Genomic DNA, 15,941 nt, shown 5'->3' on the forward strand with positions numbered 1-15,941 from the left:
CTGTGGGTCTCTAAAGTGAGTCTGAGTGCTGTCAGTGGCCACACCTGGTGCTCATTTTCCAGCTGTCAAACTGGGAGGGATAAGGGCACGGACAATCTCCATCCTACCACACTCGTGTTTTAAATTCTCTGCCCTTCTTCTGCGAGCCTGAGAGCAAACACCCGAGCGGGACTTGTCGTTTCACACCGGTGGTGGTGGGGTCCTCCTGTTCTGCAGTGATGAACCTGCCAAGTTCTCTGGGGTGAAGAGCTGCACCCCTCATTCCTACAGCCGGAGAGACAAAGCAGTGGAGCTGTGTGTTAAAGATCCGTGTGTGTGTGTGTGTGTGTGTGTGGGAGGGATTGCCTGTTGCCAACAGCTTCTGTAACTTAGGCCATATCGCACGCTGCATATTTTGACAATGCTTCAGACATATGATTTTGTTCAGTCCTAAACTGGCCCATTTCAGTCCCCTGACAACACAGCAGCTTTTTCCCAATAAGCATTGCACTATTAAAATCATAATTACAACATAATTGCTCTGCAGTGGATGGCATTAGTGCAGATTCACCCTGATTTTGCACAAGTGCACGTTTTTACCTATTTTTCTCATAGGAATAATAAAAAGTCAAAAACACAATCTTTACCATTTCCTTATTTTAACCGTTTTGTAATTTCAATTTCATTTTTCTGCTGTTCTTTTTTGGCGAAACAAGTGCTGAATTCTTCCCAGATGGAAAAGCTGGGTAAATCTGGCCCTTGGAATGTACTTATATGAAGGGTTTTTAATAAAGGGCACACCTCTATTTTATTCCTTTCCACACAAATCATTATAAGAGCTTAACTATTTTTTTTTTCAGTCTCTGCATTTGTTGCTGCTTCTTGCAAATATAATTAAAGCTGGTTACAGTTCTAATATTCCTTTGTGGTTCTACATATGGTAAATTATAAATTTCTGAATTCATTACTCTGCTGTGAATACAATTAAGAAACATAATGTTTAAAGTGAATAACAGGCGGCCCTCCTTAAACAGCCTGGAAACTTGTAGTAAATGTAATGTTAACACTGCCTGACGATGACAAATTGCTTCTGCTTTTTGAACTATTTCCTTTGCAGTCTAGTGAGAAATAAGTGATTTTTTTTTTTTTTTAATCGCTTACCGCTTTTATTAGTATTTTACCCTTTCCGCACAATTTCACCATTGTGATAAAACCTGTGTTTATTTTATTATATACAATACAAAGGTAAGCACTTCCGGGGACAATTCGTGAGAATTGTCGTTGTTTATAGAACGACCTGAATGCTAGAGAGAAAAGCCATAAAAATGGAACGAACATTTTAATAATATGTCTGTATTATTAGTATAAGTATTAGTGTTGTTGTTGTCTTTCAACACTTTTTTTTGATAAGCTTGAATTTGGCTTTGGCTGCCCGTTAGATGAGTTTAATGCATCAGTCCGATACTTTTAAATGGTTTCCTCGTCTGCATTGCCAGGTTACCACAAACTTACCGTTAGTTGAGAACATTTACCCAAGCTAACCTGTGTAAACCTACAGTAAATCTGCAGACTGAAAAAAAAAAAAAAAAAAAAAAAAAGTTATGTAGCTCCTTATCTGACAATATTATAAATGCAAAAACTCTCTTCTGTGACTCAAAATGTTTTTAAAGACTGACTTTCTTTAAAGACTTTCAATTATATCTCATTTATTTTCTTCTTTATCTTAATGTCTCATCCCATTCTTTAAAATTCCCTATTTTGTACTCCTTTTCATTTTTTTATGTTCCTTTTTATCATAATCTGATTTCTTTGCCTTGATGATCTGCCTTGTTTTTCCGCTTTCTTACAGTCTGTTTTCTTTGTATAGTGAAGTGCTTTGTGTGCAAAGCTGCGGAAGTGCTCAGTAAATAGTTTTATTATACATTATATTATCAGACATAAGGCCGATTACAGAGGATTTTAATTTCAAATCTTCAGACAAAGCCTTTCTTGCTTCGACAAGCGGGAAAGCAAACTTCAGTTGCCGAACTGCCGAGAGCTCGACTTCACCTGAATGTCAGAACACAAGTACTGTACACGGAAGAAATCTAATATCTGCAAGAATGAGAATAAGAAGCTCGGAAGTTGGGTCTGGACTAAAGTGCGGGTGCTGAATCCAGTTGTCGCCTTGCAAAACCGCGCCGGATCACGGCCCCATAGCTCTTGAGCTCTCGTTGCTAGGATATGCACGTAACCTTGTTTCCTGGGGGCTCTCGACTATCAATTAATAAAGAACGTATTACGTGCGTTCTTTATTGAATCTGTTTTTCACTGTCAAAACTTCTGCGCGCTGGATATTGTAAAATAATAACTTTTCAATGGAGTGTTAAGCCCAAACACTGCTTTTGGCATGGATTTTAAATAAATAAATAAATAAATAAATAAATAAATAAAAAGCTGGGCGTGGCCTCTACTTCCAAGAGAAATTAAGTGTTTACTCCCAAGCTGGTAACACCACCAGCTGTGCTTGCTGCTCAGGTGCTCCTTCGCTCACGACCATATCACGTCTGCACCAAAACAAGCCCTGGATCACGTCAGTGGACTCCTTCCCCTACTCCCTACCCCCTGCCCCCTTAGCCACGGCGGGGCTCCTGGATCCTGGCTCGCTGCTTTCTTCAATTCTGACGCGGCGGCGTCGGGGCGACACCCTCCGCACGGTCCGCAGATAGCCTATCTCCAGTCCCTCTGGCCTGGCTGCCGTGTACCCGGCCCCCTCCCGCCGTGGCCGAGTTAGAGATGGGGCAACCGCGGTGAGAGCCGCCCCAGACGACGCCGAGGCTCAGCCCTGCGTATGCAATCAGAGACACAATGAGGCTGTGAGGCCGTTGCCATGACAGCGCTTTTAGCCCCAAGGTGCGAGAGAGAATCATTTTCTACTCCAGAAGTCTTGAGGAGTAACCTCTAAACAGCCACGGGCTATTTACCCAACGTGTACCAACAGAAAGGCAATGAGAGCGCGCCGACGCCGACAGGAGGGTAGGTCGGTAATTGCCACACCTGGGGGAGCAAAAGTAATCCTTGGGAATTGCTGATTATCCAGTTGTAGCAGATTAACCTTTGACCCGAGTTGCAGACGGGTGCATTTTCATTTACATTCCTCGCTTCGAGATTCACGCCGGAGAATGACGTGATGTTAGGTTGGGGCTCCTGGACTGTTTTTCTCTCTAGGCGTCAGGGATGCAATGTGTGGCAGCTGCCCCCCCCAAAACCCCCCTGCTTCCGCACCGCAGCCATATGCGGACCTACCCACGGCCCATCGGCGGAGCATCGCGCAGAGCCCGCTTCACATCCTATTAAATCAGCACTCAATCACTTTTACTGGGGAGAGCGGGCAGCGGGGCTGTGAGACGCAACATCTGCAACCGCTCTGCGTGTCACACACACACGTACACACACACACACACACACACACACACACACACACACCCAGAGGTACGCACACACACAAAGACACACGCACAGTGCATGGATGTGAGACGTTAAAAGCCATGAAAACAATGGCCAGCGAGAAGGAGCGAGTCTGAGAAAACACACCGAGCCGAGATAAAACACAGTAAGTGGAGCCCGAAAGGGTGCTTTGAGCTCCGTGGTCGTTTTTGTCGAGAAGGCAGATATTGTCTCAAATGCTTGCTTTCCAAATCGTTCCGACACCGCACGTAAGCCATCTATTAACGTTTGATTTCATTACCCTTTATTATTTTAAAATTCTTAATTTATGTGTCATTAGTTAATTATGCATATTTGAGCAGGAGATGTGTCTAATTAAGCAAAAATTCAGGTGTATGATTAGCTACACAACTATATTTTCAGTTGCATCAGCATTAGAACACTGCCGGTGTTTCTTTCTAAGGATGAGGAGGCGCGCTGAACTGAAACGCCGTGACGACACAGCGCCGTTCTTCCGGTGAGTCTAAATTAAATGGAGCCACCCACGGTGCTCATGAAATGCAGAGCATACGTGTGGCGATAATAGGACTGAAACGAACGGCGGTGGTGCTTGTGTGGAGCCAAGGTCTCAACTCTCACGTGCCATCAACAACTCGAGCAACAAGGCAATGGAGGACGCGAGTCAGAAAGGAAAGACTCAGCACTGGAAAAGGGAGGCAGAGCCAAGAAGCAAGTGGTGAGAATTTTAAATATCACTGGACCAAGAACGGTGCCAGGATGCTCGCGCGAGGTTCAATACGTGTGTGTTAGGCCATGTGTAAAGGGCCAAAAGCTGAGGCCAGAGCGAACGGTCCAACATCAAGACCCACTTAAACACCGAGTGTCCCTGCGATACGCCCGGCCAAAGGCAGCGGGTTGGTGTGTGCGGACGGGGGCAGGAACGAGTGTGGGAACACTTTATCCGCTCTTTTCCGCTGCGCAAACAAAACGGCGCACTTTGCTACCAAAACAGCCAGGAATTCATCCCCCGACTCTTCCGGGTGCGGCGGTGCAGCCAGCGACCGTTCCGCTTCTACTTAAATGAAGTGCATGCTGGAGAGCGGATCTGATCGCGTTAGCCCCTCGCAGCTGGTGCCGGTGTCAAATGCCGCGTTTAAGCTAGCTGAAATGCGCTAACATGTGAACCGTGCCTCCCAGCCGGGCGCGCTGCAACAAGCATAATAACGTATTTCGGTTCCTTTTGCGAAAAAGATCGCACTTGACCCCTGGATCACAGCTGACATCTAAAGCTGCCCTTCGCAGCAGGTGGCGCGGTGATTAAGGGTGCAGGCTTGTAACTTGAAGGTTATACTGCCGTGGCATCCCTGAGCAAGGTCTTATAACCCGAACGGGTCTGGTAAAATATTCAGCTGTTCAAGTGCACAAAAATCTTAAGTCACTCTGAATAAAACTGTTGGCTAAGCTACTGTATAATAATAACATTCCCAGAAAAATATGGATAAATGCATCGGAGGTTCCCATCATTCTCCGTGGCTGACAGAAACCGCGTTGGGAGATGTAAGGCTTGGAAGTTTACTTTTTTCAGTCCATCATTACGCTGTAGAACCAATCGTACAAGGATCTGAAAAGGTCCACACTATATAGGTACGTGTGTGTGTGTGTGTGTGTATATATACACACAAACACAAAGTAATTGCAGACAAAAACTTTATCTGCAATTAAAAAACAATACAGTCTGTGTTGTTTATGGCGCCGCTTTAAGTCATTAATGATCAGTGCACAAAATTGCATTTTTAATTGAATCCAGACAAACCAAATGGGCTTAATGAGGTTTAACAAAACATTTTGCCATCAATAGAACTTTCTGATGGCTTCAATTAAAAAGAGCTACTACAAATAAATAAATAATAATTAACTTGGGGGAAAAAAAAAAAAAAAAAAAAAACACATGTCCACATTGAAGGCTTTCCGTCGCTTCATGTTTTGCAGAACTGCTTCAGCACTTGACCTTTTCCACACCACTCAACACCCTTCTTCTGCGACTCCATCCATTTACTCTCGGTTTTGTCTTCAGTGATCATCTTCCAAGCAGATATTAGCGCGAACTGAATCACGCTCGATCGCATTCATACCCAGTCCTTGCCTGTATGACCCTCTACGCAGATGTGTGTATCACACTCGCGCCTGCCCTTCACTTTCTGACCACATTCACGGACAGCTGTCTCATCTTGATCACATTTATAACCAAATTTCAGATTTCACTGGTATCTATTACCCATTCCGCAGATACACGGCTGCCTACCATTTCGTCTATAGGAACAGTTCCGGCATGGACCCATGCAGAGAAGAGCGAATAGGAAGTATAGGTGGGATCACGTGTGCAAGGCTGCCCTAAGATGAGCCCGGCCTCTGGACTCATCCTAAGAGCAAAAGTATGCTTGTTTGCTTCGGTGAAAACGCGGAAACTGTCTAAACGGTAAAATAACTATACAGACAACATGTGGAAAAAGATTGTTTTATGTCTGCGGTGTAGAGGTTGTCCTCAAACCAAAGCCAAAAAGAGGAATATTTTGCGATTTTTTTTTTCGTTTCGCAGACTTGGATGCTCTTCGTGCTCCTTAACACTGCAGCTCCCCACCCTCGCAACCAGCGAAGATCAAGGTCGACTTATTTTAGCAATATCCGCAAACTGTGGAAATGTGCGCCGCAAAGATGTTTTTGGTGCCGAATATAATGTAACTGCATAAACTGCTTTGTTGGGAAATATGTTTGAACATCTGCGAATCCACTTTGAGTCACAGCGCTTTGGTCCTTGGAGATAAAGAAAATATTGTGAGCATATTGGAATCGAATTAAGGCCAGATCTCAGACGCAGTGTTGTTAAGCTCTCACCAAGAGTTGTCTGTTCCAGTCATCGTCTCCAGACTATGTGACCTGGCAGGGAGACTGGGCTTTACGTACGAGCTGCATTAAAACATACCAGAGATTAAAAGCATTAAATTATATTACAAGCCATTTAAGAAGCCTTCATCCCACATTCGTTTCATTCCAAGCACTGTAGAGAAATAGATTTTTTTTTTTTTTTTTTTTCTTTGTGAATATCAAAAAAAAAAGCATTCGACTTGAGATGCTGGAGCGCACAGGATGATCTTGGAAACTGGCGAACAGATGACGGACACCCCTCCCAGTGCTGCGCTCATTCCACAAAATGGAGCCAGATGTCCCCAGGCTGAGAAGCAGGTGGGCAGGAGCGTCTGCACCAGTCGAAGCTGGCAGCTCTTCAAGCCTAGTGGGGATAACCTTTAATTCACTGCTTCCTTGGCACCGAGCAAGGGCGCCATCTGGCCGGCCCGGGAGATGAGGGTACGAGGCCTGCTCACGCGTAGAGAGACCGGGGAGCGGCGTGTGGACGGAGAGCGGGGACGGCGCGGAGCCAGAACGAGGATGATTTGAGGGACACGCTTGTGATGGCATGCGGACCGAGAGCGTGGGACGAAGCGCGGACAGGGAGAGGGCGTGAGGAGTATAGACGAACACACACACAGCACCCAGTGTCCTGGTCCCTCGCACCACCCCACCCCACTAGCGCCCGGCCCAGTGGACAGACGCCGTTGGCCGGAACGGTCCTCCAGGTGGACGTGGGGAACCGGGCCGTAGCCAAACATTATATTTCTTAAACAACCTTCAGCATCTGAGGCTCCCAGATACGGAACCGAGGAAAGCGTTTAAGATGTCTTTGATTAGGGCACCGAGCGAAGTTCTGCATTTTATTTCCAAAGTAAAAATTGTTCCATGTAGCTAATTGAAAACAACAACTGCCTTCAGCTGTTGATTTTTAACAGCTGCAGGAAGACAAATTACTCTGCTTTCCTTTACTCGCCGAAGCTGTTTTTAATGGCATTCATATGGCTTTAAATGCTCACGATGCGATAGAGGCTACAGAGTAAATCTGCCCGTGTGTCTACCGCATGAAGCGTTTGTTTTGTTTCGGTATGTAAATAATGGACTAACCTCTGTGTTGGATGCGTTTTTTTTTTTTTTTCCCTGCAATAATCAATATTTACACGGCTTTTGTAAGCTTAGCGGGCCGCAGACTGAAGGGTTTTTTTTTTTTTTAATTCTACAAGAACTGGCCGTATTTATGAAGGAATATGAATATTTGATGATTTGAAGATTTCTTTTTACTCGTTTTGTTTTTTTTAACAATATCAAGCGCGAAACTCTGAAGTTCCACCGAAATACCAATGCCAGCAGAGCGGACAGAGGCACGTCGACATCCCAGTTGAAGGCGGAGGTCCGATTACTTCTTTTACCTAAGATACTGGGAAAAAAATATATAAAATTTCCATTGCATTACAGAAAACTCACTTTTTTTCCCCCCATCAATCGTTCAACGCCAAAATTCATTTTTACGCCCGTGTGTTTCGGCAGGTGTCGCAAACCATTTTTCGGGCCTTTCTTAATGAAAACAAAAACTGCTCTGAATAAAGCACTGCGGCGCGCGAAGAGCGCAACAATAGATAAGTCCAACAGCCGCACGTATTTCAAAGCACATACGGGGAGAATAATAACAGTAATAATATTGTTCTCATGATGAGAATATCGCCGAGAAGTCGGCTGCAGACATTCGCGTACCGGAGCCGTGGCTGTTTTAACAGAGTAAACACCGCAGCTAATTGTTGTGTACGTAATCACGTAATAATGGCTGATCGGAAATAAAATCACCGGGCGCCTTTTGGCATCTCAGATATTGTTCTCGGGAGCAGTAAGTGACGCAATGTCATCTTCGGGACGGAGGGAATCGTGATTGAAAACGCCATCGGCGTCTCTTTGCTTCCCTTCATGCTTTGCTGCTCCCGGTCTTGCAGCGGGGGGGTGCCGGAGGGGGGGGGGGTCGGCGGCCCCCTGGCGCACGGTTATCACGGAGGCCCATCATTCAGCTAATTATCGCGTGTGCCCCACCCCCACCTCATCGCCCCTTCCAATCCCAAGGCACCGCGTTCCAGAAATGAACCCTTTGTTCTCCCACGCCCCGACCGCGGAGATGAGGTGTGATGCAACGCATTTTACGAGATTGCTCCTCAGAAATTGCCCTCTTTCCCCATACTATACACACACCCCCACAGAGAGAGAGATGGATATATTTGGGTTACAGTTCCCAACAAAATGTAAATCTCTCCCTTAAAAAAATATCATTCATTTCAATACCTACATCAATATACTGTACATATTGTTTTTCGGTGTGCTCACTATATGCAGATTTGTATCCAAAATCCCCTTTTTTTTTTTTTTTACCCCAGAAACAGGGTCTGTTTGTCTTAGAATGAACTTAATTTTAACATGACACATAAGATCTGTCACGTACACAACCGCGCCGCACTGACGTTATCAGTGATGACACGCGGCAAAATAATCAAGGCTCTTAAAGAAAAGGAAATTATACCCTTCAGACAAAGTCCTCGCAGAGACGCGGTCACTAAAGCAGCGACCGCAGAGCCTGCGGTCTGAGGACTTTTAAGTGTGTTGATTGCGCCTACCTGCGTTTCAGCTGGAAGCTCCTCTAACGGTGGCAGCAACAGGCCGTTCCCTCCCTCTCTCATTTATTCCCATCCTGGAGAACTTCCGCTCCCCATCTCGACGTTAATTAGAGTGAGAAGAACCTGGAGCAAACGACAGCTTTCAAGGTGAAGCCTGGACCGCAGCTCCTCTGCCCCGGTGCCGCTTACCCACCGCGAGTGCTCGTTTTTGTTCCAGCCACTTCATTAATTAGGCTAACCGGGCGGATAATTGAACGTGAGCTGGATTAGACACCTCTCGACAGATTTAAGCGTACAGGCAGTAGCCGGAGGTGCGCTCGACGTTGAACCGCCCGTCGACCGAGCACCGCAGCCCTAGAAAGCAGAGAAACCCAACTGCATGGATGTGTATGTTCATTAGGGTTGGGTTTCATGGTCACTGGTCACTGGTTAGGGTTAGAATTTTCGAGTTAGGGATAGAAATTTTTTTCTCTCTTTTCTTGGTGTTTTGCTGTCGACGTGTAAAATTTTATCGTCGATGATGGATGCAGCTGCTGCGATGCAGATTCCGGAGAAATATGACAATAAAGTTCAGAGATATACTATGAAGATATGAGCAGCCGTATTCATGTCACATGATTACCGTAAGACAACTGAAATGCAGCCCTAATCTCAGACTTTAGTGTGTTTCTCATCACCATCTCAGGGACATGTTGAAGTAGACTTTTTTTTTTTTTTAAGAGTCATCTCTCTTCCTTTCTATTTTCTCTTGGTTTTTAATTTTTTCCAGCAACTTAATGTGTAAACAACTTTTCTGCAATTCTTCATGATCACATTGGAACTACTAAATCAGCCCTTCTCTTAATGGATTTCTTATGGGGTGTCTTTGTGATGTTCCTTACGTCACTTGAGTTAATTCACTTCAGTTTGGTCCTGTTCTCAGCATTTACGTTTATTTATTTAGCAGATGTGTTCCTCCAAAGCGACTTCCAATGAACCCTATGTTTTGTTATCAGGCTACACACCTTATTCACCGTGGTGACTTACACTGCTAGATACACTACTTACACTGGATCACTCATCCATACATCAGTGGAACACACTCTCTCTGTCACTCATACACTATGGGTGAAGCTGAACAGCATGTCTTTGGACTGTGGGAGGAAACCAGAGCACCCAAAGGAAACATGCAGATTCCACACAGACTGAGCAGGGATCAAACCCACGTCCCCTCGCACCACCCAGGCACTGTGAGAGAGCAGCTCTACTGGCCGTGCCACTCCGCTGCTCGGAAAAAAAAAAAGACATACTCAAGGAAGGACGGTAGAATGTTGGACGGAGCACAAAGGGACACAATTCATTTGCAGAGCAAACCTTGGCGAGCTCAGTAAACCTCACATTTCAAATGCGTACGGGTTCGGACGCATAATGTGATATATGTGCCATTATCTCAAAAAACCAAAGTCTGCACTTTGTTATGCCTTCGTGTTTTTTTCCTGGAGCGGGTCCACGGACCCATCGAGGCCCGGCCTTCTCAGCCCCCCATCGCAGCAACTGTCGCTCGGGGGCCGCGGTCATTTGATGTTTACCGCACGACCACACGGTCCTTTCACGGACGATTCGATTTCCTCAGCAGCGTGCAGGAAAATGATGTTCCAGCTGCAGTTAACATCCCCTGAAAACAAGATTTTTTTTTTGAAGATCCTTATCGGTGGGAAGATGGCCGCTGTCTGGCAGGTGCCCCGCTGCTCGCTGACAGACATCGGGCCGGAGGGGATGTCTGTACTATGACTAATAGCTCCGAATACAGGATAATCAAAGATCTTGATACCTCTTACCAGCTGAGCGCTCAATTGGCAGCGCGCCCCTGGAGCGCTGGGGAGCGCTCCCCATTGAACAGCTCGCCGCTGCAATTTGAGGGCAGTTCAACAAATACTTCGGGCAGCGGGAGAAAGCTGAAATAGGCGCCTATTGTCAGCCGAACATGTCTCACAGCTCTAGAAAACTCGCAGCGCACATTGTTTTTAAGTTATGCAGGGATACGGTTTGGGCGAGCTGTATATCTGTGATTGTAGATACTGGGGAAGCAGGTGGCAAAGCACCGACTAAAGTCACAGCCTTTGGAATCAAAGGATCCAGGTTTGAATCTTGAATCCCATTTCCTGCTGAAGGTACATTTATTTATTTATTCAGCAGGCGCTTTTCTCCAAAGTGACTTCCAATGAACTCTATGTAGTGTTATCAGGCCACACACCTTATTCATGTCTTTGGACTGTGGGAGGAAACAGGAGCAACTGGAAGAAACCCACACAGACACGGGGAGAACATGTAAACTCCACACAGACTGAGCGGGGATCGAGCCCACAACCTCTCGCGGTGCCGCCCATTGATCAAGAACTGAACCCATGATCAAGTTCCCTTGATCAAGGTACTTTGCCTAAATTACCACAGCAGAAGTTACCCAACCGTGTAAATGGGTGAATAACTGTCAGCTAAATAAATGTAAGTCCTCGATATTGCGGCGTTTGGGTAAAATATAAATGTCCAGATAGCCAGATTTTAAATACCGATGCGCTCTACTCTAAGTTCTCATCCGGCAATTTAAACAGCACAAGACTGTGGTTTGAGCTGCCGCCTCGGATCTGAAGGGCACCGGTTCCAATCCCACTTACTGCTGTAGTACCCTTGAGCGAGGTACTTACTCTGAATTGCTCCAGTAAAAATTACCCAGCTGTATAAATGGTAAATCACTGTAAGTAGCTTAACAATGTGAATGACTTTGAAGAAAAGTGTCAGCTAAATGAATTAGAAGTAATGTGCAAGTTTCCCCAGCTGAACCTGGTTGGCAAGAAGAGGCAGAGAGAAATTTCTGGAAAATTACCTTGAATGTGTCGCTTGCAGGGGAGTTCCGTTACACGTGAGTCCGGGGCTACGGCAAAAGGCGTGGCGCGAGGATAAAGCTGCTGGTTGCGTACGCGCGACGTAAAGCGGATCCGGCGAATCTTAGCACGTCAGGGGTGCAGCGGTGCGATGCGGGGGCCTCGGGATCGCCGGAGGGTGGCAGGCGGAATACTAATTAAGGAAGGGGGCCCACAGCAGCCTAATCGTTGGCAATGGCCCTCGCATAAACAAGTCCAGGTGTAAATTCAAAGCGAGCGTGCACCACGGCTGTGCCCTGGCTCCAGATGAAGTGACTTCGAGGGGGGGTCTTTGTCGCATTTCCCCATCGTGCTTTGAGAAAACACCCAACACATATTGGCCAAATAAAGGCCACACTCAAGAGCCACAATGCGGGCTCAAGTGTTGCCCTCGGCGCTGTTAGAAAGCGATCTCCATTAGCTCATGCGACCCATTGCGGCGGGTGTGTTGGCGCGGGATCAGGCAAGGTGGCGCTTCGAGAGAGCGCCCTTCCCCAGGGGGCCCCGGCACCGTCCTTATGCCAGTTCCCACCGCTCGCTCCAGACTCGGTGTTATTGTTTACAGTCCTTTTCACAGCCCGACGAATTGGCCTCCTTCTCCCGCGGCCCTCATCCGCCGCAGAAGCGGTCCGAGCAAAAGGAACCGGTCACGTGAAGCCGCAATTATTTTTGGCACAGCGAGCGCGTCGAAATCGCGAGCGCCGTTCCCCTCCACCCCCCGCCCCCATTCCCGAGCCCCTGCCCTGTTAACCTTCGGTGGTCCCCGTTTTCCTTTAAACACGTGTTTAACCAGCAGACGTGTGCGCTTTGACAGCTCCCCGCAGAGACGCAACGGGACGGCGAATCACCGCAGCCAAGAAAAAAGGCGCCCGACACCCGGCCGCGTCCGAAACGAAGAGACGTGACGCTTGGAAATACAGAAAACTTTAGCCAGAATTAGGTAAATGCAGTTTTGGATGCCATCTGCACAATTCCGACGCACGAAGTGAACCGCTGGTGGAAAATTCCGAAAAAGATCAAAAGGCAGGAGATCAAAGCTGCGGGTCGCTCGTTGTTTCATTTATATAAGAGCGAACGAATGAAATTAAAGGCAGAATCGGAGCCTTCGCATTGTAATTGTATCCAAAAAGCTCACGTGTGCTGCACCGAGGCCTGAGAACAGTTTTTTAAAAAAAAAAAAAAAATTAAAAAATTAAATTTTCGCTGCTGTTGTTATTTTCCGACCTCATGTAGGTTGAATTATAGTTGTATTCCAGATACTCCAGGGGCTGAAACTTGGCAGTAGGAATATTTAAAAAGGAGACTTGTGCTAGTTTTCAAACATTTGGAGCTAGCTCTGGTTAAATCATTAAAATGTTAAATGGCTCCGTCGCCGGAACGCCTCCCACGTCGCAAGGTCCCCGAGTAGCGAAGAATAAATAGACGGCCGTAGCTCGCGAGAGACGCCCGTGTCGGGGACCGAGGCTCCCATCCCGAGGCCCCTGCGTCGCGCTGCCGAGAGATCAAAATGACGCGTCAAAAGCCAGCCCGAGTCGAGGCTTAGGACATTACGAGTAAAGCATTCGTAAAGGACGCAGAATTGCTTTCATTTCCCCCCGCTGGATATAGCCGCCTCTTAAGTGTCTTACGCGAATGCCTCGCAATCCAGGTTTCGTTGAAAGGCGCAATTGTGGCTTTCAGTGTGACAATGTTAAGGGAGATGAAAAGGCCATCAATTTCACAGAGAAATTCGCAGAGCACGCTCGCAAGAAATTGCTTTGTGGCTTCAAGTGAGTAAACATGCATTCAATTTGCTTTCCTTCCCTCCCTCCCCACCTAAGGCAAGAAAACTCTTCTGTTAACATTAAACAGTAATAAACACATTTTCACAAAAGCAAATTCGGTGAGCATTTCCGAGAATCTCCAGTACTCTCGGACCGCGCTACGACACGGACGACGGGACCGGGTCGGACGTTTTTTTTTTTGCTTTTCAACGCGGCGCCATAGGAGGTGGTAATTGTGATGACAGTGTTTCCTGTCTATTTATGCCTGTATGGCTGGTATTCTATTATATGGCATTGTAAATCATACCTATGAACATAACATTTATTGTTGGCATGTGCACGTCGTCCTGCGCGTGAATACAATAGCAGTGGCGGGCGGCTTCAGTCCCTCCCTGGGTTTGAATCTGTAGGGATTCTCAATATGTTATTTTGATTGTGATTTTTTCCCAGAAAAGAAATCCCCGCAGTTTTCCCAAATTTGCAATACGATTTTGATCAGCAAACATCCACCACTCTGCTCTGACCGCATCGATCTTTCTGCCGTGGTCTGTGCATCTTACGTTCGCAGCCAGTTAGAGAGAGGGGTGTTCTTCTACAAAATTATTATAAAAACACAATTTGTGTATTTCTTTGAATTGGTATGTTTCATTTTATTTATTTATATAGTCATTTAAATTGCCCTGTGATGGATTGGTGCCCTGTCTAGTACATGTCCTGCCTAGTCTAGTGTCTTATGTGTCCAGGAGAAGCTTTTAATCATTGTGACCATCCATAAGGACAAGCAGTTATCATATGAATGAGTGACTATTTTTTAAAATAATTTTAAATATAATTTTAATTACCTGGTGTCCCGTCCTGGGTGTGTCCCCCTTTGGCCTTGCACCCTGTGTCGCCAGGTGAGGCTCCGGCTCGCCACGACAAGCGGTTCTTGACAATCGATGGATATTTTAATTACTGTCTTCCTCTAGAAAAAAAAGGTAAGATGGCAAAGATTTAGGAAGAAATATATTTAAGAGACAAGGGGTGCGGTGGCGCAGTGGGTTGGACCGCAGTCCTGCTCTCTGGTGGGTCTGGGGTTCGAGTCCCGCTTGGGGTGCCTTGCGACGGACTGGCGTCCCGTCCTGGGTGTGTCCCCTTCCCTCTCTGGCCTTACGCCCTGTGTTGCCGGGTAGGCTCCGGTTCCCCCGTGACCCCGTATGGGACAAGCGGCTCTGAAAATGTGTGTGTGTGTGTGTGTATATTTAAGAGCAGATTTAGAGTTAATCTGTGGGCAGTTGCTAGTCATGTGATCTTTGACTGGAATATTCTTTAGTGTTTTCTGGCAATATTATTCAGAATTTGATGGTATTTATTCATATTCCTATTTTACTTTGAAAAGCTCCTTGAGATTATTACAAGTACACTCCAAATGATCTCTTTTAGGTGTGGTCCTTGGGCAAAGACTTATTGTCTTCCAAGTTAGGCCTGCTGCAGCAAACCCTGAGGCCATTGGGTGGCATAGTGGTTTGAACTGCAGGTTTGAATGATGCCTCTTGCTGTAGTGCTCCTGAAGTACATGAGTAAAAAAAATGACCCAGCTGTTTGAATGAGTAAGTCATCGTAAAAACCTTATTGTGAGTCGCTTCAGAGCGTCAACTAAACTAAAAAAGTACAATAACAGGCAATGAAGGGGACGGATTCAAAGATCACGGGTACCTTGAACGAGGTACTTACCCTAAATTGGTTCAGTATGAAAATTACCCAGTTGTATCAATGGTAAATATCTGTAAGTAGCTTAACCTTATCAGTCAGTTTGGAGAAAAGCGTCAGCTAAATAAATAAACTGAAATCTATGTAATATAAAGCGAGTTAAACTGTCTCTAATTTGGGGAAAACGGCAATGTGCTCAACTATCACAGGATCATCCTGTACAGGACATGTGTCAGCATTTTCCTCTACTTATTCCCAACCCAAGGCGGCTCATAGAGAATTAGAACACGGGGTGGAGGTGAGCAGGACGTGTCACGAGGGCCTGAGGAAAGCTGATGTCCAGCAGTGTGTGTCCAGCCAGAGGATAGCAGCCTTCCAGGGGTGCTGGAGACCCTCCCCGAATGCCGCCAACCGCCACCGCCAGCTTCTCAGCGGGGGCCATAGAGGAAGCGGCGCCCCCGAACCCGGAGAGCCGGGACTTCGCGGTAAATGGGTCACAGGTGGCAAGCTGCACAGTGGCCCACGTTACAGTGTTTGCCAAGGGTGTGTGAGGAGACATCGGCGCTCATACGCTCCACAGGTGGCGAACAGGCAGTTCTGAGCTGTGTCACATTTGAGCAACAAAGGACAAGCGCCATAAACCCCCTGAC

This window comes from Scleropages formosus, chromosome 23 (genome assembly GCF_900964775.1).
Source record: "Scleropages formosus chromosome 23, fSclFor1.1, whole genome shotgun sequence".
NCBI lineage: Eukaryota > Metazoa > Chordata > Actinopteri > Osteoglossiformes > Osteoglossidae > Scleropages > Scleropages formosus.